Genomic DNA, 23,277 nt, shown 5'->3' with positions numbered 1-23,277 from the left:
ATTTTATAAAGAACTAGAAGAAGTTTGTAGGTTCTAAAAATAAAGAAATGTTAGAAGGGGAAGGATATAAAAATAGCAATCACGCCAACTTTACTATTATACATGGTGTAGACATGTGAATTATTATACATTAAGTTGTTATAATCATTCCTGATACATATATATTTAAAAATCTTGTGGCTTCAAAATAGGAATAGCTAAAGAAAATGATGCATTAGGCAAAATGCATAAAAACCTCAAAGGTTTCTACACAGACTACATCAAAGATGTTTTCCAAGCTTTACTTTTCTCCAGGTTATGAACTTTGGGGAGGCTTCCTTAGAATCAGGGTGTTTGAGATGAAAGAGACCCATGGGGGCTCAGTTACTTTTTTCAGGGACTTGATTCCTCCAGCGTTAGAATACTGGAGGGGCTATTCTTGTGTCTGAAGTCAAGGTAAAATAGTTAACTTTTTGCTATTAACTATTAACTATTACACATTGCTTTTCTATTCTACAAGGTTGGCTGATTTTTGGGGACATCTTTGCACTTGTTTTTCACCAAAGTAAACTTTTAAAAACTGATCAGAACAATCTCTGCTCCATCTCTTTGCCCTTCTTATCCCTTAAATCCAGGAGTGTTTTAGCGTTCTCTGTTTCCTTTGCCTTCTTAATGACAAGAACCCTTCCCTGGTGTACATGCTTAATCTCAGTTCCCTGTGGGGTCTGAGCTCAGACAAGTTTCTTGGGTGGCCCATGCCTGCTGTCTTTCTACATGTGACTGCTGGATTAATTCTGCTCTAGTAAAGTTCTATAGGCTGCTCAAATTGTGCCTGGTAGGAGGGTACATTTTGGGTGAGTGTATTTGAAATAGAGGAATGGCAAGAGAGAAGATGAGAACAGAGATGCATGAAAAGGTCCCGGGGGAAAACTGAATGGACCACATCCAAGTCATCGAATCAATGGAATTAAAGGGAAAAAGCCAGCTTTGTTGAAGGAGCTGAGACTATACCATATAAGAGGACAGAGGGCGTGATTGAGGAGCCAAAATGGGATTGAATGATGCAGGATGGGATGGGGTATTGAGTGTGCTCTTAGTAGCAAGGTGGCTCTGAACAGAGGCTGACCTCTCCCAGCTGAGCATGTGCAATTTGGTCTGCGGTTAAGAGATTTGTGATCTCTCTCTCTCTCTCTCTATCCCCCTCCCTCTCTCTCCCTTTCTCTCTCTCTCTCTCTCTCTCTCTCTCTCTCTCTCTCTCTCTCTCTCTCTCTCGGCAGTGTTTCTCTGTAACTTTGGAGACTGTTCTGGAACTAGCTCTTGTAGACCAGGCTGGCCTTGAACTCACAGAGAGCCGCCTCTGCTTCCCAAGTGCTGGGACAAAAGGCATGAGCCACTACCTCTCAGCTCTCTCTCTCTCTCTTTCTCTCTCTCTCTTTTTAGTTGCTAGATATTTTTTAATTTTTATCTTTTAGATTATAATATAATTACAACATTTTACTGTTCCATTTCCTTCCTCTAAATCCTCCCACATAAGCTTCCTTGTTTGTTTTCAAATTCATGGTTTCTTTTTTCATTAGATGCTATTATATGCATATATGTATACACACATATATATATATATATATATATATATATTCCTAAATATAACCTTCTCATTTATAAAATGCTGCTTCTATTTATCTATTTTTAGAACTGACTGTTTGGCATAGGTAACCAATTGATGTGCTCTTCCTTGGGGAAGACTGTTTCTCCAGCTTTCAGTATTACTTAGTTACCTGTAGTTATTTGTATAAGGCTGAGGTTTTTGCGGACTTTTCCCTATTCACTTTGGCATGTCTATTAATGTCAGTCGGCCTTGCTCAGCTCACATTTCCATCAGTCACGTTGGTGAGACTTTACAGGTGTAAAGTCTTCTGACACCATGGGGAGACATCAACTCCCTGATCCTCTGGCTCTTACAACCTTCCTGTGCCCTCTCCCACAATGTTCTCTGAGCCTTACGTATAGGACTGTTTTGTAGATGTATCCCTTGGGGGTGGACTCCACAACTCTACATTTTGATTGGTTGTGGTTTTCTGTAGCTGTCTCCATCTGTTACAAAGAGAAATTTCCTCGACAAGGGATAGAAGCTACACTCAATTTGTAGGCAAGGGACAAATATTTAGCTTGTTGCTGGGGGGTATACTAGTTTAGTAAAGACGTGGCTGTAGGCTTTCCTCTAGTATCCACGACTTCACTAGCACTGAGTAGTTAGGCAGGCTTCCAGGACCAGGCATAGTTTCTTTCTTGTGGGTCTTAAGTCCAATTAGAGAACTGTTGGTTACTGCCAAGGTATACATGCCACTACTACACCCACAGGGTTGTCATGTCATGCTGGTCATTGATGTATAGCTGGGAAGGACTGCTGGTTGTCTCCCTCCTTTGGAAACTCACATGGAACCTTCTGGTACCATAAAAGCTAGTTCTCAAGGAGGAGAAATTCGTATCAGTTCCAACCTAGGAACCTCTGGGCCTCGTTTCTGAAGTACACAATGAGAGGGACTTACCTTCCACTTCTGGTGGGCAATGGCAGCAGGATGAATGTTTTGGAAATCTTTGAGGCAGCCTTGACTAACAACTCAAAAGAGGGTTTCTTGCATCTGGTACTGGATTTCTTGTTAGATGGTCGTTGGCTTTTGGAGGGAGCATTATCAACCCAGATAAGTTAATTAAAGCTATATGTATATTTATACAAGAAGTTGTGTGCATTATAGGTTTTTGTGGTAATAGTCATATGACTCCTTATGATTTTTTTTCAGACATCCTTATGGTTATTTTTACTCTTCTTCTTCTTTCTTATTTCCTCCTTCTTCCTCCTCCTCCTCCTTCATTTATATTTATCTCCTTCTTCCTTATTCTTAAGTTTATTTTGGGGGATTCCTTGGTAACTAAACTGCCCACACTGCATGCATACATTCTTCATGGAACTGTTGATAAAGATGGCCTCTCCAACCCTGGCCAAATGATTAACAGTTGACACATAGAGACCAATACAACGCTCTCTTTCAGACTTTGAATTTCAAGTCAGGTTATGATTTGAACGTGAAGTGTTCCATAGACCCCTGGGCTGCTGCTGATACTGTGTTAGGAGGTTGTGACACCTCAGGAGGAGGGGCTTCACTGGAGGAAGTGGGGTGTAGGGAGAATGACCTTGAGGGATAAAGGTTCCACTTGGGTCCCACTTCCAGATGAGCTGAGCAATCTAGTTTCTGGCTCACTGATGTTTGAAGCGTCCAGGCACCCTGGACCGATCATGGCTTCTCTACCACAGTGGGCTGGATCCTCTCAATCTGTGGGCAAAGGGAAGTCTTCTGTCCTTTAAGTATCTTCTGTCTAGGACTCTGTCTCTGTGGAAGAAAAGGAACTACTGTGGGTGGATCAAGTGAAGACGGGTAGAGTCCCCCCCTCCCATGGCAGTGCCTTGGAAAGACTCCGGGTGGCTCCTGCGCATTGAGCCCCAATGCAGCACAAACCTCTTTTGTATCTTCCTGAGTCCAGGATGTTCAGCCATGTAGCCACGGAGGACCTTGAATCCCTGTTCCTTCTCCTGACCTGCTGAGTGCTAGGCTATATAGGCATGGACTAAGATACCTGCTTGATACAGAGATGGAGATCAAATCAGGGCTTCATCCATGCTAGGCAAGCCCTCTACTAAACGGGCTACAACTTTATTAAAGATTCATCTGATAACTCTTAAACCGAGTGGAGTTGCTACCAATCATTTCGCTGAGGACACCTTTGGTGGATGGGTATCACAGCTCCCTAGTCAGAAAGCAGGTTTTCAGGGGTTGCTCTGCACCCAATGTTTGGCAGCAACAAGGGACAGCAACTGATGACACCAATGTCACAGCAAGCACGCAAGGATTGGGTATCAGGACTCCCAGCCCTACAGGTATTAAGAGTTCTTGTGTGGGTCTAGATGCTCATCACTGATCAGTGTTTACATTCAGGAGCCCCATCTCCTGATCTCCTTGGCCTTTAAGATTTGAGAGTTCTTCTGAGGAACTCTTCTGAGCACCTCTGACCCGTCTCTGGCTCTTTACTATACTCCATAACTCTTGAGTCTTGGCTTTCAATGCCCACTCCCTGCCTGTTTCTGATGTTCTTATCTCAGCTGCCTGTGAATCAGCCTGTGACAACTGCCTGCTGTCAGCCAGCTCGCTGCCTGACTCCTGTAACTTAGCCTCCGCTGGTGGAACTGCTTGGTACACCTGCCTCTGCTGAAGTCCCTTGGTGCAAGCTACCCACGCCAGGGCTGTTCTCTCTCTGCCTCCCTGCCACTCCGCTGCCACCATTCTTTCTGTCTCTGCTGCCCCTGTCCCTGTATAACCAGCTAACCCTGCACTGCTGAAAGTAAGTGCTGAAAAACCTCTTGGCAAAAGTCTTCTGGGAGCTGTTGCTTCGGGGGAAGCAGCTTGGGTGAGCGTCTCCCAGCCAACTCCCTGAGTGATGTGAGGAGAACTGTTAAAGGACCCAACAGGAGGCACCGAGGACATTTGAACCAATCACAACCACTTCTCTGGACTAATGACAGCCTTGCCTCTTAGCACTGATTATAATAATCCCTCTACTAGATCACCAGAGGAAGTACTTCTCTGGCATGGGAGAAAATGGTGCAGGGTTTGTCTAGAGTTATTTCACGCTCAAAGTTGAAAAAAAAAAAAAACCTCTGGCATCAATGGTTCTACACATCCCTGACTGAAGCTGCACCTCCAGGAGTTGAAGGGAGCAGCCCAGTCCTCTCGTAGGTTTCTCAGGGTAGCTGGTTCTGGCACAAGGGCAGCTGGCTGACTGTTAGGCTGATGGCCAGTTTGCACAGAGCAGTCAGGGCAAGAAGGCAGGAGATGATAACTAGGGAGTCAAATAGCCCCATCTCCTTATATTTTCTTTTTTATAGGGAAGACAGGATGACCAGGGATGCTCATGACGTAAGCTTACAGAGCATAATTAACACTAAAAATGAAGCTAACAGATTTTAATAGTGGTTAACGCTGCCTGAGCCTGGAGGAGCGCTGGGGCCCCTTATTGACTCACAGGGAGAGGCTGTCAAACCTCATACCCATCAGAAGCAATGTGGGGGGGGGGGTTTGCAACACTACAGCTGCCTCAGGGATTCTGGTGAGTGACTCCGGAGTCAGGCACATGCGTTTGCAGTCTGACACGGTCTCCAGCGGCCACTGTGGATCCGGGAACCATATCTGAGACCAACTGCTCTGTCGTTAGGTTTGCCCCACCAGGTTAAGTGATTAGAAGATAACGTCTAAATAAATACCATGACTGTCTTTGTCAGTGATGCTGACCGTGAGGGGCTTCACTGTAGGGATGAGAACAAGCTCAGGATGAGCAAGGAACAAAGCAGGCTTCTCTTTGTCCACGGCCAGCTTCACGTGCCCACAGGGCCTCTGTTTATGGTCTTTCTGGGGGCCTCTGGAGCCGGGCTCTTCTTTGTGGAAGATGCTGCTTCCAAACCACAGCTGTCTCAGAGAGAAGATACCACTCAGGTGCACTTTTACAAATTTCAGAAGTCCCCTTAAAATAGTTCAAGAAAATGAAATAATTTTAGTTATTTTATTTTTGCTAATCTATTTAAGACATCAATTTCACCTTACTTAGATTGCCATATAAAATATTACTGAGACCACTTATATTCTTTTATGCTTTAAAATTGTATATTTCAATTAAGACTCACCTATTCTGTGTACTCCACAGCCACAGGTAAGCTATTAACTGCCTCACTGGAAAGGATGCTTGAAGCCACTGTCTGGTCCCGACTACAGACTGGCCAGGAGACACTTCTGCTCTTCTTTGGAGGCAGCCATGGGCTGGTCCCCAGGTGAGCTGCATTCCGTGAGTTCCTTTCCCCCAACTCATGGCTTTCCCTTCATCTCCTTAGCTGTTACTCCACAGGGAAACATGGAAAGGAAAACCTCACTGCCCCAAATAGCAAACTGCTTAAAGATACCCTCAGGTCCACCCAATACAAGGAAGGAGCTTGGCAATATGAAAATCCCTTAAACCTTTGTTCTGGGCAGGTTTTGAAACATATAAGCATTTTGTCATGTGTCTGTCACACATTTTCTTCCATTTTGACATCTCTTAGGTCTAAAAGTATCCTGTTACACTGTTATTTTATATTTGGCAATAAAAAATCTTGTTTAAAATTGATTTTATTGAGCTATACATTTTTCTCTGCTCCCCTCCCTTCCTCTCCCCTCCCCTTCAACCCTCTCCCATGGTCCCCATGCTCCCAATGGGGAAGCTAGGAAGCCTGTGTGGGATTCGAAAGCCACAAGCCCTGCTGTGATCGGGATGATGTCCTGAGACATGGGTTAAATTTAACTTAGATCATTAACCAGACAAATTTTAGGCTAAGATTTTAGGTGTAAACAATCTGACAAGGTGATTGGCAGCCTCTCATTATAGAGGCATAGTGATTAATTAACACAGAGCTTAATTAATTTTGTAAGGCGAGGAACAGTATTTCTTTGGAGTGAAAAATCAATATTTAAATAGTTGAAAGTCCCTACTCATCATTAATTTCACTCAGATAGTTATCTTACTTTTTTTCCCCATTGAGACAGGGTTTGTTTGTGTAGCCCTGGCTATCCTAGAACTTGATCTGTAGACAAGGCTGGCCTTGAACTCAGAGATCTGAGAGGTGGGACTAAAGACTTGAGCCACTGTGCCCAGTTTAAATTACTTTTAATTCTCAGTTCTTGGTAAATGTTATCTGCCTCCACCTACCAAGAGAATTGGAGATTTATAGTATTGTAACTCAAGTTATTTTTGGCTGAGTATCAGGTGTTAAGTGAATATGTTCATTTATTCTTGCTTCAATTTTTAAAAACATATTTTTATTATTGCCTGGGTTAGGATGTCAAGAAATACTTTTAAAGCTGAAAATGTATCTAAAAACTCTAAAGATACCCACTTCCCTGCTTTTGGTAGGGGATGCATCCCGACTGTGTCCGGGGTACCTTCTGCTCTGTTGCCTGCAGAAATTAGAGTGATCTTAGGGACCGGTGGAAGGTAACATTTTTGCCATGTGACATGGTAATTTCTATTGTGCACAAGCAAACACAGCAGCACAGCCAACCCCAGCAGTACAGGGTTTTCTTCAGCTTGACCAAAAAGATTACTTTGAGGAACCAAATAGAGTTCAGAGTTGGCAATCAATAGTCTAGGAGTCTCGCTGGGGTTGGGAAAATAAAGCTGAAGATGACGAGTGAGTAACATGGCAACCATGTGGAGTCCGTAAGGCTTGACCTCCACGAAGCAAGTAAGGATGTCTGGCTAGCCAGGGACAGATCTGCGTGCATGGTACAGACAACTGCGCAGCACAGAGACCCAGGGAGAGGCGGGGATGATGAGACCACACACTGTAGGACCAAAGTCAGTAAAGACAAAGGCATGTCTCATTCTCCCCTCTTTAATTTTCTGCTGAAGAGCAAATCTTAAAGGAGTCTAGAAGGGCAAGGGCACCCCCTGAAAGGGTCAGACCCAGCGTTGAGAAAGACGTCTCTTCAGAAACTGGTTACACATCTTCCTTCACTGACAACTCACGCTAGTCTATCTTTCCCGCAGACAAGCAGTATTTTATTTAAGCGTTCTAAGTGCCTTTCTCTGTAGTAATTTAAAAGATACTTAGCTTTTAGGTAAGTATGTATTTTATCTCGGGTCGCTACACCTGTAGTGCAGAAGGCAGAATCAGGTGCGAGAGAGGCTAAAGCCGGAGCGGCTCGGAGACTCCGGCTCACAAGGGAGGAGGGTGGGAGTGGAGGAGCATTTCAGGGTCAGTGGTCAGTGGTGGGCAGCAGAGCCCACGTGAATGTTTCTGTTACCAGAACCAGATGGAATGCTACGCCAGACTTCTGTGGTCATTTGATACCATGTCATCTGCCCAGAAAGAGAACAGTAATTTCCTGGTAAAGATAAGTGTGACTTTTGGTCACCATCTGTTCCAAGAGCAGAACGCCAACTGAATTTCTTTCCCAATTTTAAATGGATTCACCTGTTTGAGCCATCTTACGTGCTTTCCTTTATTAGCTTTTATGACTTATTTCAAAGGGCGTTATCAAAAGAACACACTAAACACAAACCTTAAATAGGAACCCACAGTTCGCACTAATGGGTTGACTTATTAGGCTTCTGATCAAATCTTTGTGTACTCACTGCACCTCAATATTGAAAAAGAAAAACGAATTCCAAAGCTTCCGAAGTTTAGTTTGAGGCTATCTTTTTAATCTCTTTTGCCATTTACTCTTCAATTGTTTTCCTGCCTATACTCAACCCCTATTTCATATTTTTCCGTGCACCAAATAATTCATAAATATCCAGTTTTGAACTTTAGACTCTTGTGGAACTCCTAATAGCTATATCCGTACAGCTGGACATCTGTTTGGCACTTTAGATATAATTTTTTAAAATCAATTTCCTCTGTAAACTGTTCTTTCTCTGTTATTTTAGTCTTACAAATTTATTAATTACTAGTATATATCATATGCCACATTATGGCTTAGAAAACATGAGTGAACACAGAGAGGGGCAGGAGGCAAGAGCTGTAGGGCCACTGGTTTACAGTAAATTATAGAGATTTATCCCATAGTTGCACTGGAGGACTGGGTGTGTTTTCTTGTTACAACTTGTAGTACTTTCTCATAGACCACACATAAGAATATAACTAGGGGGCTGGGGAGCACATAGGCTAAGCAGTCAAGAGCACTCACTACTCTTGCTGAAGGCCCTGGCTCAGTTCCCATCACATATGCAGCTCACCACCTTCTGTAATGGCAGTCCCGAGAGATCCGATGACCTCTTCTGGCCTCCTCCAGCACTGCACACAAGTGGTGCACATACATAGATGCAGGCAAAACACACATATAATTTTTTTTTGAGGCAATGTTTCACTAGATAGCTCTGGCTATCCTAGAACTCACTTTTTAGACAAAGATGTCCTCAAACTCACAGAAATCCACCAGTCTCTACCTCCCCTTCCCCAGTGCTGGGATTAAAGGCATGCACCACTATGTCTGGCTAAATAAACATTGTTTAAAGAAGTATATAGAACACTTAATAGAAATAATTCAAATATGATGTCACCAATATTTGTGGTCCAAACAACAGGAATTATGAAGTTGCATCTGCTAGTAGAGAAGATTGGCCGAGAGGCAGGTATATGTAAAGAGCATGAATTAAGTATGTAATATGTAATACAGAAAATTCTATTACACCAAATGGTGATACTGAACAGGTGGCTGGAAATGTGTGTTTGTATAGCTACTATGAACATAGCACATCTCTCCATTTTCTCTAAGCCTTCTTCAGTTTGGCACACTCCACTTTAATACTTGCCTGTGAATAGTTATTTCTATTGTTATTTAATATATTACAAGTATTTAATGCTGACTAATGCTATTACAAGTTTCTTTTTCAAAATCTATTTTTATAGTTTATTGTTTTTGTGTAGAAATTTAAATTTTTGTATCATCCAGGTACACGACAATGCAGATAAATTCACTTTTTAATTCTGCAGTTTGTCTGGGAACCTTCCACACAAGTGATTATGTGAACTATAAGTAAGAAATCAGAATTTCTTCCTTTTGAACATTTATATATTTTATTCCTTTCTTAGTCCACTGAAAAGAATATCCATTATTTAACTTAACAGATTCGAGGGAGTCATTCTTCTATTTTAGGATTTACCTTTACTTATTTAAATGTGTGTGTGTGTGTGTGTGTGTGTGTGTGTGTGTGCCAGTACATGGCTGTGTGCACAGCAGTACGGTGACAGCAGAAGAAGATGGCATTAGATCCTTTGAAACTGGAGTTCCAAGTGATTGTGACCCACACAATGCAGGTGATGACATTGAAGACTAGTCCTCTGGAAGTGCAGCATGTCACTCCTAACGTCTGAGTCAGGTCTCCAGCCCCTAGAGCCACTGGTGTCCTTTCTTACCTCCTGATGGAGACGTCCTGATAGAGGCCGTCAGTGTTTCACCAGAAACAGGGGTGTGCCCTGTGCAACCTCCTATGTTCTTCATCAAATTCAGAAATTCCTTTGATTCTTTGTTTGCTAAAATATTAACTCACTTAAAAGTTTTAACCCTATTTATTTAATTTGGACCATGCTCTCATGTACCACAAGCTGGCTTGAACTGGTCCTGTAGCCAAGGCTGGCCTGAGTTCTCGCCCCTTCTTCTACCTGTGAAGTGTTGAGATGTTCATGGTTGTGCTGCCGTGTTCTGTAATCTGTCTACTGGTTTCTGAAGTAAATGATCATTTCAATTTTTAACACTGATGGTTTGTACTAATATATCAGAATTAGCCACATGTTACACATTTTAAAATTCTATCCTTGTTTCTTCTTGACTTTAGTTTGTATCATGCCTTCTCACTATGAGGAAATACCAGTTATGTAACCGCAGTCCTTTAGAACAGGAATTTTTTTATGAATTGTGTTTCACTGTATTTTGCTCTGTATCTTTCCTGATTATTTTAAATGATTTTTATACAATATGTTCTGACTATGGCTCCCCTCCCCCAACTGCTTCCAGCTCTTCACCGTCTCTCTGTCTCTGTCTCTGTCTGTTTCTGTCTCATTAAAAAACAGGAATCAGAAATCATAATCAAATAAGATAAAATGAAAGTAAAAGCAAACTAGAATCAGACAAAAGAAAGAAATGAAAAGAAAGGGTCAAAGAAAACCCACCAGAAACACTACAGACATAGAGACACAGAAAACCCATGAAAACAAAATTAAAAAACATTCAGTTTAGTTTTCAGTAGTGCCTTACACTATAGTGCAGTGCCTGCACTATACTCTCCGTGCTACACGCTGCGGTACAGTTCGCATTCGTGAGCCGAGCAAAGGGCTGGAGATTTAAACACATATACACACAGATAGCAACACGGGGATTTGGGTCATCCTTGAAACAAGAATGCCCTCTTTTTGTGTGCTCAGGGGCATCTTTTATCGTGCTCTGGCCCCGCCCCAGCTCTCGGGATCTTTCAGCTGCAGACTCATCAGAACCCGCTCCCATGCCATCAGGGTCTCTTGCTCAGAGCAGCTGCAGGCTGCTCAGAGCAGAGGAAAACAAGAAGTTTACAAGAAATTCAGGGTCTGGTGGTCTGCAGTCCCCAACAGTTTTCCCCACCTAGTTCTGCTCTACCCTATCAACAGGCCAAGGCAGTTACTTTATTAACCAATGGTATTCACAGCATACAGAGAGGAACCCCACATCAGATCTCTGTGAGTTCAAGACTACCCTGGGCTACACTAGATTGATCCAGTCTCAAAGAGAAACAGTCAGGAGGTGGTGGCTCACACCATTAATCCCAGTACTAGGGAGGTGGAGACAGGAAGGGGTATGGACTGATGGAGAGAGAAATATAAGGCAGAAGGAGACAGGAGTCAGGGCATGCAGTCTGAGGATTCAGAGGGACAGGGTTGCCCCTTTGGTCTGAGTATTGGTGGAGGTAAGAACTCCAGCGGCAGACCCTCTGCTTCTCTGGTCCTTCAGCTTTCGCCTCCTAGGAGTTGGCTCCAAGTTTTTATTATTGAGACCAATCAGAATTCGTGCGGCAGGGTTTTGCTGTGACAGACCTGACAATGTTTGGGGGAGGATTGTGGAAGGACTTTGGAACTCTGGCCTAGAAGAGTCCTGGAGTGTGGAGACCTCAGTGGGATGTTCTGTGGGAACTTGGAAAATAAGAATATTGAGAGCAGTGCAGAAGATGGAGGCCTGACTTGTGAAAGTTCAGAGGGAAGTTTAAAGACTATCGGGTAGTTTGTTGCTTTGAATCAAGATCCTGTGGTTCTGGTTAGCAGGGGCTGAAGAACCAGCTGTGATTAAGAGGATACCAGAACTACTAATGCAAAACTTCACTTTGCTGGGATACTTGATGCTTGCTAGTCAGCTGGAGTTGAGAAATTAGCAGTGAATAGGAGGCCAGCATCACTGAAGTGAAACCTTCTGGGACATTTCCTGAGAGCACAGAGAAGTTCTGTTCCAGAGGCAGCCAAGATTGTACCTTGTGCTGGCAGCCGGACTTGGTAGTGTGTAAGTCTCACCCAGGTGGCACTAGTTTTGAAGGCATGAAGGGGTCATGGAGAGCAGCTAAGGCTTGGCACTGTGAGCGGCAGGAAAGACCATTGGTGGCAGCCTCAGTGGCAGCTGAAGGTGAAGGACCAAGGCTTGAGGGGTTCATGCAAACGAGTTGAGGCTTGGCACCATGAAGAGAGCCTAGGAGAGGCTGTAGATGAAAGTGCAGCCCAGTTGCAGCAGAGACCCTAGCAGTTTGGAGATTCCAGTACCATGAGATGACCACCAAGAACATTAGCAACTGTGGAGTGGAGCCAACTGGAGCCTAGAAGATAAACTTTGTGTCTTCCAGAGGGCAGAGCTGAAGAAGCGACCCAAGTCTTTCAGAGGAGTCCAGAAGGTCATGAGTAAATCCCAGATCTTTGGGCATTGAGTTCTTTATCCTGAGAGAGTTTGGTTTTGTTTGATTCAGATCGTGACAGTGCCCTGGTTCTTTCCTCTTTAAGAAGGTCTTTAATTTTAATTTTTAAAGGAGCCCACAGCTGGAAGACTTGAACTTTTCAAAGAGATTAGTTATTTTAAAGATACTGAAGTGTTAATGTGCTTGAACTGGTAAAGACTGTGGGCCTTTTAAAATTCTTGAGATCTTGGGAATGAGTAAAACCGGAAAGGCTGTGGCTTAATAGTGGTGTCTTTTTGTGTCGAGTGGACAAGAAGTGAGTGGTACTGGCTGGTTTTGTGTCAACTTGACATAAACCAGAGCCTTCATATGAAGGAGCCTCTGTGGAGGAAATGCCTCCATTTGATGAGACCCAGTTGTAAGGCATTTTCTCAACTAGTAATCAATGGGGTGGGCCTAGCCCATGGTGGCTGGGCCACCCTTGGACTGCTGGTCCTGCATTTTATAAGTAGGTGGGTTGAGCAAGCCAAGGGAAGTCAGCCAGTAAGCAGCTCCCCTCCACGACTTCTGCATTAGCTTCTACCTCTGGAATCCCGCCCTGTTTGAGTTCCTGTCCTGACTTCCTTCACTGATAAACAGCAATGCTGAAGTATAAGCCAAATAAAGCAGTTCTTGTTCAACTCGCTTTTTGTTCATAGTGTTTCACTGCAGCAATAGAAACCCTAACTAAGACAGCTAATGCTTACCTTTTCTTCTGGTAACTTGTAGAGTACCTTCCAGTAACATGAACACTGCTTAGTAGGAGTGAAGACTCCAGGTAAGCAGCAGTTGGACATTTTTATAGTCAATGAATTATGTAGGTGCTCTCTTTAGCATCAGGGTCTTACAGTCAGTTTGTAAAGAGCGACAAATCACTTTGGCGATAGTTTTGGTTGTTTGGAAGTTTTTATGGGATCCCTTTTACCAACAATTTGATTAGATATAACCTATTCCTGGCAACAGAGGTTTTATTTGGTGGTGAGAGATATCTAATTTGGTCTGTGTCTCCCCGATTATTTGAGGATCCTATTTAGATTCCTTTCGTATATACATATATTTTAGGAAGTTTATACCATATTTGATTTCATTAGACCCTTAATTGTACCCATCTTTCCTGTATTGCTTCCCTTACTCCACTTGTCCTTCCCCCTCCCAGTTTAATCCTCCTATTCTAGCCCCTCCGCACCAATTCATAACTATCTATTCTATTTCTCTTCCTAGGGAGATCCTTCCCTTTTCTCTAGTCCTTTGCTCTGTACCTAACCTCTGTGGCTCTACGAATTGAACCTGCTTATCAAAGACTTAACAGCTAATCTCTAAATATAAAAGAATGCATACCATACTTATCTTTTTGTGTCTGAGTTATCTCTGTCAAGATGATTTTTTTCTAGCTCCATCCATTTACCTGAGAATCTTATAACTTTTTAAATAGCTGCATAATATTCCATTGTATAAATGTACCACATCTTACTTATCCATTCGTCCGTTGAAAGAAATGTTTCAAGAAAAAGTTTCAAGAAAAAGAAATTGTTTTCAGTTTCTGACTATTGGGTTAGCAAGTATCTCTGTAGCACTGTGTACAGTCCTTTGGCTGTATACCTAAGAGCATCTTAGCTGGATCTTGAAGCAGATTGATTCCCTGCTTCCTGAGGAACCTCCACACTGACTGTACAAGTTTGGACTACTACTAGCAATGGGTGAGTGTTTCCCTTACTCCGCATCCTCGCCAGCCTAAGCTGTCACTTGTTTTTATTGATCTTGGCCATTCTGACTAGTATAAGATGACATATCAAAGTGGGTTTGATTTGTGTTTTCCTGATGGTTAAGGGTGTTCAACATTTCTTTAAGTGTTTTTCAGTCATTTTTGTCTCATCTATTAAGAAATCGCTGTTTAGATCTGTATTCTATTTCAAATTTTGCTTGTTTTCTTGATGTCTAGTTTTTTGAGTTCTGTATGTATTGATCAGATGCGTTAGTAAATAAATGTTTTTTCCTATTCTGTAGGAGGCTGCCATTTTGTTTTAATGACAGTGTCCTTTGCCATCCTGAAGCTTCTTGGTTTCATGAGGTCACATTAATTAATTGTTAATCTTAGTGTCTGTGCTAATATTTTTCTGTTCAGAAAATATTTTCATGCTCCAATGAACTCAAGATTACTTTCCACTTTCTCTTCTAACAGATTCAATGTGTCTGGCCTTATTTTGAGGCCCTTGATCTATTTGCAGCTAAGTTTTGTGGACAGTGTTAAGTATGGATCTGTTTAGAATCTTCTACATGCAGCCATTCAGTTTGACCAGTCCTATTTGTCGAAGATGCTCTTTTTATTTTCTCTGAAGTGTGCATTTCTGGATTCTTTATAAAAAAAAATCAAGTGTCTGTAGATGTGTGGGCTTCTTTATATGCCTCAGTTCTAATCTATTGATCAACACGTCTGTTTATGTGCCAGTATCATACTGTTTTTATTATGATAGCTCTGTAGTACAGTTTGAAATTGGGGATGGTGACAAATCTTAGAGTTCTGTTTTTATTCAGAAATGTTTTAGCTGTGCTGGATTTCTTGTGTTTCTGTATGAGGCTGAATATTTTCCTTTCAAGTTCTGTGAAAAAATTGTGTTGGACTTTCCTTAGGGATTATGTTAGTTCTGTAGATTGCTTTTGGTAGGATGTTCATTTTCTGTATATTAATCCTACTTATGCATGAACATAGAAGATCTTTCCATCTTCTGGTATCTTCTTCAATTTCTTTCTTTTTTAAAAAAATATTTATTTATTATGTATACAATATTCTGTCTGTGTGTATGTCTGCAGACCAGAAGAGGGCACCAGACCCCATTACAGATGGTTGTGAGCCACCATGTGGCTTCTGGGAATTGAACTCAGGACCTTTGGAAGAGCAGGCAATGCTCTTAACCACTGAGCCATCTCTCCAGCCCCCTTCAATTTCTTTCTTTAATCTCCTAAAGTTTTTATTATACAAGTATTTCACTGGCTCAGTTAGTGTTAATCCAAGATATTTTTTGAGGCTTTTGCAAATGGACTGTTTCCCTAATTTGTTCTTAGTCTGTTATTTGTATATAGGAAGGCTACTGATTTTTGTCAGTTGATTTTGTATACTGCTACATTATCAAATATATTTATCAGCTGTTAAATTTTCCTGGTGGAGTTTTTAGGGTCATTTACATATACAATCATACAATGTACAAATAAAGGATTTTGACTTCCCCTCCCCTTTTTGTTCCCCTTTAATTTCTTCAGTTGCCTTCTTGCTCTAGCTAAGACTTTAAGTACTATGTTAAATACATATATAGAGAGGTGACAACCTTGTCTTGTTCCTGATTTTAGTGGAAATGCTTTGAATTTCTCTTCATTTTGGTTGATGTTGGATATGAGTTTGCTGCAAATTACCTTTATTGTATTATGTTCCTTGTGTCCTTAATCTTTCCAGGACCTTTATCATGAATTATATCAAAGGCCTTTTCAAGCATCTAACATGATGATCATGTAGGTTTTGTTTTTTATACTGTTTGTATGGTGAATTACATTTGTTGATTTAAGTATGTTCGAGCATCCCTGCGTCCCTGGGATCAAGATTACTTGATCATGGTGGATGATCTTCTTAATGTTTTCTTGGATTCAGTAAATAATTAGTGAATAATTTAGTAAATAATTCAGTAAAATATTTCCAATTATTTTGTTGGTAATTGTTCCAGCAATGTTCATATAGCTGGAACATCTTTCTGTCTACTTCTTGTGGGCATTATTTCTTCTTTTTTTTCTTAGAACCTTCAGATGTTCTATTAAGGTAAAAATATGAGTCTGTCCAATGTTTTTTTTTTTTTTTTAATGTAGGCACTTGCAGATGTCACCTTGCCTGTCTCTTAGAACTGTCTTCATTCTGTCCCACAGATCTGAGCAGGTTGTGGTTTCATTTCCGTTCAGTTCTAAGATGTTTTTAATTTTCTTAATTTCTATCTTGACTTATTTTTCATTTCATAGTGAGTTCTTTAGTTTCCATGAGTTTGTATGCTTTCTATTGCTTCTGCCATTGGTGATATTTAGTTTTAATCCGTAGTACGTTATCTGGGTTCTGGTGGAGATACACAATACCATTGCACTGGATGGTATTGTGTTTTTGCCCTGGTCCCTAAGTATCTGGATTTAGGATGATTGTAGTTCTAGGTGTTGCTAACTGGTCTTGTCTTTTTTGGGTTGGTGTTCCATTACTTGTTTTCTGTTGCCGTCTCTGGATCTTAGAAGAGTGTGGTGCTTGTTGGTTGCCTGGTAGAGTGCTTCTGAGTCCCTGCCACACGTGGTCACTGGGGGTTTAGGGGAGAATGTGCTTCTTGGTGTTGGGGACTGACAGGAAGGAATAGAAGGTAGTCTAGAATGGAGGCAGAGAGTGTGTATTGGGGGAGGGTCTGAGAGGGTCCGCAGGAAGAAGGAAAGTTGTGTTTGTCCCCAAGGAAGGAGTGAAAGTAGTGAGGGAGAATAGGTTCCTTCAAGTGGTCTGTTGCAGGACTAGAGATAAGTCTGGAAATTGACAATGGAGGGAAGGAAGGAAAATAAAGATGAGCTACCTGATTCCTAGGTCAGCGTGACCAGCAGCTTCACAGGTAGAGAATGCCTCCAGGTACTGGTGGCTAACACAAGGGGATGGCATGAAGGAAGAAAGTTACTTCCTGGGAGGATCTGTAGAGTCCCCAGGGGATGGAGGCAGGGAGCAAGGATGGACCCTACAGGTCTAGAGTAAATAATCATTTTAATAAATACTTTCCTCACAGTTTTGAAATGATCACATATTTTCTTCTTTAGGAAGACTCTATATTATTTATTACTTATATTGTTGATTTTTTAGTAATTATATCTATTTTGTTTCACTGGAGGAAATCAAACTTGATTGGGAAGTAGTTCTCTTTTTCTGTGGACTCAGTTTCATAACATCACATTGTGGAGCCTGAAAGCCATTGGCCTGGCATTTCGCTTCTTGTAGTATTCTGGTTGCATTCTCTATAGCCTGATCATGACCCGCTCCTGGCAACAGAACACAGCTGATAAAATCCATTTTTAGTCTCTGCTTTGGCCAACTGTGAAGTGTTAGATCCCAGGGTTCTAATTTAGACACAGATCTCTTTGGTGTTCCTGACCAGGATGTTGTTCAGAGACAGAGTTGGTAGAGAATCATTGTGCCTAGCACATTCTGTTATAGGATGAGCAATTAAAATTTCGGATAGAGCAATGACCACAAAATCATCATAGCCCAGGAGTTTGCCAAGAACAAAAATGGCTATTCATTCTAACATTAGACTCTGAAACAGAAGTCTGCATTAACATCTGTGGTTGTTTGAATAAGGGCCCACGTAGGCGTGAATATTTGAATGTCTAGTAGAATTAGGAGGTGTGGCCTTGGAGGAACTGTGTCACTTGGAGTGGACTTTGAGATGTCAAAAGCCCACACCAGGTCCAGTGTCTCTGCCTGCTGATCAGGAGGCAGAGTTCTCTGCTACTTCTCCAGCACCTGTCTACCTGCCAGCAGCCACTCTACCCACCGTGATGTTAATGGACTCAGCCTCTCAAACTCTAAGCAAGCCTCCAATTAAATGCCTTCCTTCCTGAGTTCCCTAGATCCTGATGTCCCTTCACAGCAATGGAATACTAACTAAGATAACGTCATAATGTGTGAAACTTGTTCCAAACTTTAACTGCCTTTTTCTAGAAGCACAGGCATCTTTCTCCATTAGCTGGTGTAAAGCCGATTTGCTAAAGCATGAACTACTGGTGGGGAACAATTTAAATGTCAACTAGCTTCAAGCAGAAATCATACATTTTCAAGAAATAGTGACTGGGGCAAGTGGATAGCACAGTTTTTTTTCTTTTTCTTTTTCTTTTCTTTTCTTTTTCTTTCTTTCTTTCTTTCTTTCTTTCTTTTTTTTTTTTTTTTTTGTTGAGGACAGTAGGACTGAGACACTGGCCCTTTCAGGTACAGAAACCCCTTAAACAATTTCTGGAGCATCTCTGAAGAAGGCATGGAGCAAGGACAGTCCTGGGGTAGTTCTTCACTTCCAAACTGTGTCCAAAGCCTACTGCTCACAAGCCCTAGCCGCTATTAGATTAAGCCCCTCTCCTTTAACTTCTGTTGGTTGACATATTTGGGCAAGAACAGATATTTGAAATATTTGAACTAAGTTATGGAAAACAGCTCTTTCAATTACAAATATACATTTGTGATAGTTCCCTTATTTGGCAGTTTTCACTTTTTCCCCTTTCTTTCTTTCTTTCTTTCTTTCTTCCTTTCTTTCTTTCTTTCTTTCTTTCTTTCTTTCTTCCATTCGTTCTTTCTTTCTTTCTATTATTATTATTATTGATAATATTTTTTAAGAGTCACAAGTAAATAAAATTTAGCCACGATCACGCAAAGGAGTCTTTTGGTTCGGGTTATAGCTCTCCCTTTTTATGGAGGTAACCAAAAAAAAAAGCCATCATAGAATCCTCCTTGGGTGAAGGAAGAGGAGGAAATGCGTGAGGGTTGTGCCGCAGATTACTGCCCAACCCAAGGGCAAGCTCCGCCACCTTATTCCTTGGTTATTTGCTTTTTGCTGAAGGTGTGAGTCACGGTGCTTTCCACCAGGAGTTTCTATTTTAAGAACCATCATCCCTGTTGACTTTTCTCTAACAGAGGCTACCACTGCATAGTTACTGAGTCTCAAAGAGGGGAGGTACCATACACTCACTTCAAGGGCAGTCAATTTCTGACGTGAACTGACATTCTCAAGAACAAAAGCTACATCTATGTAAACTATTACCCAGCTGATTGATGGATTAGCACATTGGTGGTTGACATGAGTTGGTATGTTACAGGTTCATACACAAGTTATCTTGAATTATCTCAGCATCACTACTGAATGTGACCTAATGGTCTTGTGATTACTTTGTAAAGCCTTTTGGGTTGCACAGATAGATCCACAGCTTTCCCAAAATCTAAAGATAAAAGTGTCATCGGATAATGTCTGATGTCCCTGATTCGCTGTAACCCACTTACCTGAATGTTTTCAGAAATATATTTTAAAAATAATTTGATTGGTGCCTCTCTTTGTTCCATCACCTTATTGGCAGTGAATAGCTACTGGAGTAACTTGCTATTGGAATAACTTGACTCTGTCTCTCCAGGATACACCTGCTCATATTTGGTTTCAGAATACACTATTGGCATCTTTGAGGTGATGGCTGGTTTTTGTTGCTGTTTTTGTGGGTTAGCGCAAATCTCAATAGCACGTTTCCTTTAAAAAGGAGATCTGGGGCAAAAAGCTTGCTAGATCTAAAGTGGAAAACTCGGGTTTCATCAAAGTCTTTCTTAGGATCAGAACTGAGAAGAACAGGATCAGCCCATCAGCAAGCAGCCAAAGCAGTAGCGAGAAGCAAACAGGAAATTTGGGGCTCGTTTTACAGAATTGAAGCCAGAGGGGCTGTATCCCTGCCTGCAGTCACCCAGCTCACCTGAACATTGCCTCGCACAATTCGCCCTCACAGCCTCAAGAGATTTACAGAGTACTAGGTGACTAGTGGCCACGTGATAAGAGAGGGATGAAGGAAGCATGCCCTAGAGAAGAAGGGATGAGAAAGGGTGTTGTCAAGTTATACAATGCTGTATAGCCTCCATAGCAAGATCTCCACACTTTTGTTCAAATCTGAAGACTCCCCACCACTGGGTCACTTTCTAGGAGTCTTACCCATTACATGGTTCCTTCAGCAGACTCCAAGTTGTATCCTATATTTCCTATATTTGCCGAGGACCTGAGTTCAATCCCCAGCACCCAGGGATGGAGGTTCACAACAACCCATAGCTCCAAATTCAGCGGACCCACTCTCCTCTGCACTCCAAGAGCCCTGATCCTCACATGCACAGACTCCCTTCTCCCCCACTGCTGCACACACAAGCATACACACAATGCAAAAATAAAATAAATTCTAAAAAAGAACAAAAATACTAAAAATAAATGGCTTTTTAAATTAAAATAAATATTTAAAAAGGAGAACAATAACCAACCCAGAAACAGAGGTATAGAAATCAAACTACAATTAACTTCTAAAACAGGGTAGCCCCAGAAAGGCAACCAGACTGTAAGCCCCTTATAGCCCACTAGAAAATAACCTAAAAGCCATGAAGAGATGAATCCATAATGCTGGATTTTCCTCTTCCTCCTCCTCCTCCTCCTCCTCATCCTCCTCCCCCCCTCGTCCTCTTCCCCCCCCTCCTCCTCCTTCTTCTTCTCCTCCTCCTCTTCCTCCTTCTAACTTTTTGACAGGCTCTCATGTAGCTCAGACTCTGCTGCAGCTCCCCATGTAGACAAGGATGACTTTGAACTTGAGATCCTCCTGCCTCCAGTTCCAGAGTGCTGGGAGTACAGGTCATGCCATTACATGCAGTTTATGCTGGAGACCCAACCGCACAGATGAAGCCAGTGTGCAAGCACACTGCCAACTGGGTCAGATTCCAGTCCCAAAGCTAAGGTTTAAGTGCAGTTGAAAGACAGATAAGGAAGCTTCAGGTCAGAGCCGGGGAGTTGGTTCAGTGCAGAAGGCAATTGACACAAAAGCCCGAGGACCAGAGTTTCAAGTTCCAGAAGCCAAATAAAAGCCTGGCTAGTGTGGTGGCCACCTGTCATTCCAGCACTCCTGGTCAAAGACAGGATCCCTAGGGCAAGTTAAGCAGTAGATGTAGGTACCCTGGGTTCAGCTGAGAGACTCTGCCTCAAAGTAGAGAGAGTTCAAGGAAGGCACACACTATCAACTTTGTGTCCTTTCATGAACATGCACATGAATGTATGTGCATTCCAACACATATGTATCCACACATGTGAATACACATACAAACAAAACAAAAAGAAAAATGAAAAAGAAAGTTGAATTCCAGAATCTGTAAGGATCCATTCTATTCCAGCAGAAGTAAAGAGTACACACACTGTTGAGGTGCGATTGAAATCCTCTGGGGTGGAAAAGATAAAGGGAGAGAATGTAGACAAAAGAGAATAAAGACAGTGGCCTGAGCTAGACGCTCTAGGTACACGCCTTCCTGTAGCCTTATTCTCAGCTTCACATCCCTCCTTCAGACAATCTCTGGAAAAAATATTTAAAGTTGATATTTCAGCTGTCAGTTCCAAAATACAACTCTCACCTCAAAGGCAATAATAAGTGACTTTATTCGACAGCCACATATGTGACCATTGCTCAGGAACACAAATCTAGGCTCCTCGAGATCCAATGTTTCAATGTGGCAATGACTTTATCACGGTTTTACGGGAATCGAGCAAGTTTTACAATACACTGGTGGGACTGGAGAGAAGGTTCATCAGTTAAAAGCACATTCCACTCTTTTGGAAGACCAAGAGCTGTAGTCCAGCATTTTCCCCAGAAGACTTACCAGCTGTATCTGCAGCGGCAGGCGATCTAATGCTCCCTTCTGCCTCTGAGGGCACTGCACTCATGTGTCTACACACAAATGTGTACACACAGACATCATTCATTTTTTGAACAATAAAATATTTAAAATCCACTGCAACGAACTCAGGCAGGCAGGTTACAGCAAAGCAGGAAAGTCTCTGCTACAGACCTCAGACGTTACCAGGTGACACTCTTAACTTGTGGGTTGGCGAAAGCTAGAGAGCTGTTGGCATGTTTTAAAGAGATTTGCCTACTCATACAAGGATAGATGTTGGATCACAGGGCTGAGCAAGGGACAGCTATTAAGAGGGGCAAAGACAAGTACAGATAATTTGATTCTGTGATTTTGATGGTCCATCTCTCCAGGAACACACAGGTTGTAATCGGCCAGTCAGCCTTGTAGAAACTTTAACATGGGGAAGGTTCACAATGCAGAGGGAGTGATGCTTAGCACTCTAGTTGTGGTCAGGATAGGTGAAAGCCAAACTCATCAACGTAAGAAAGTTCATAGAAACCAGAACTTTAAGTTCAAACAGCTATATAAACCAGAGTGTTTTGAAATGGCATTTCTGGGAGCATATTAGATTTGTGTGTGTATGGCATTGTTGTGGTGATGGTTTGCTTGTTTTGTGCTGAAAACCAAATGTAGACCTTGTGCATACTAAGCAGCCAGATTACCATTGACATGTATCCCTAGCCTTACCCATCTAGTTTTGCTAAAAGGCAGCCAATACTGATATCTAGGGCTCACATTCAGCTGGTTGACAGACATACCAACAGTGTACTGTGGTTAACATTTTTTTATTGCTTAACCAGTAGGTAGATATTTCAAATATCATCTGGTTATGTCATGGTTTCTACATCTGTGATGTAAAAGAGGTCATATATAAAAGACTTACCTGTTCAGACAGACTTGTATACACAGAGAGACATGCTTATTGTTCCTAAGTACTTGCTAGATGTTTTGCCCATGAGCTTGTGACAGTGACGAAGGTTTCAGTTCCTATAATGATTCTTTCCATGCTTCCTTCACAAAGATAACATTAAAAGGTGAGTGAAAGCTAACGCTCCCAGGACCTTCTTCCTCGTATCCCACCCCTGTTTTTCCTGCAGCTAGTATCCTTTATCCTAGGTTGACTCGACCTGTTGTTAGCTCCTAAACTGTACACCCAGAAAACTGTGGATTTAGGAAAGTACACCAACTCTAGCTTTTCTATCTGGTTTTGCAGATTTCTTCAAGGACATTGTCTTAATCAGTTCTGACCGTGATAATAAAATGCCATAGGTTTATATTTAGCCGGCTGAATACTCAATTTCATTTCTTACATTTTAAAGACCAGGATG

The 23,277-nt window shown here is 41.9% G+C and overlaps 1 long non-coding RNA gene across 3 annotated transcripts in view; it reads right to left on the bottom strand.

Moving 5' to 3' along the window:
• LOC146891880 (uncharacterized) overlaps positions 1–23,277 on the bottom strand; it is a 28,314-nt gene that overhangs the window by 4,633 nt on the left and 404 nt on the right. Inside the window, exons 2-5 of one of the 3 annotated variants that reach the window (XR_014996918.2) lie at positions 22,833–22,960; positions 5,291–5,547; positions 3,492–3,609; positions 2,526–3,365 (exon numbers count right to left, since the gene is read on the bottom strand). This is a non-coding gene — a long non-coding RNA (uncharacterized LOC146891880). Of the gene's footprint in view, positions 1–67; positions 3,366–3,491; positions 3,613–5,290; positions 5,548–22,832; positions 22,961–23,277 lie in introns of those variants that run through there. The other 2 variants (XR_014996917.2, XR_014996916.2) reach the window with 2 other exon arrangements.

Source organism: Myodes glareolus, chromosome 13, assembly GCF_982192425.1.
Source record: "Myodes glareolus chromosome 13, mMyoGla1.1, whole genome shotgun sequence".
Lineage (NCBI taxonomy): Eukaryota > Metazoa > Chordata > Mammalia > Rodentia > Cricetidae > Myodes > Myodes glareolus.
The sequence above is the reverse complement of the archived record's forward strand: the minus strand, read 5'-3'. Positions and strand labels throughout refer to the sequence as shown.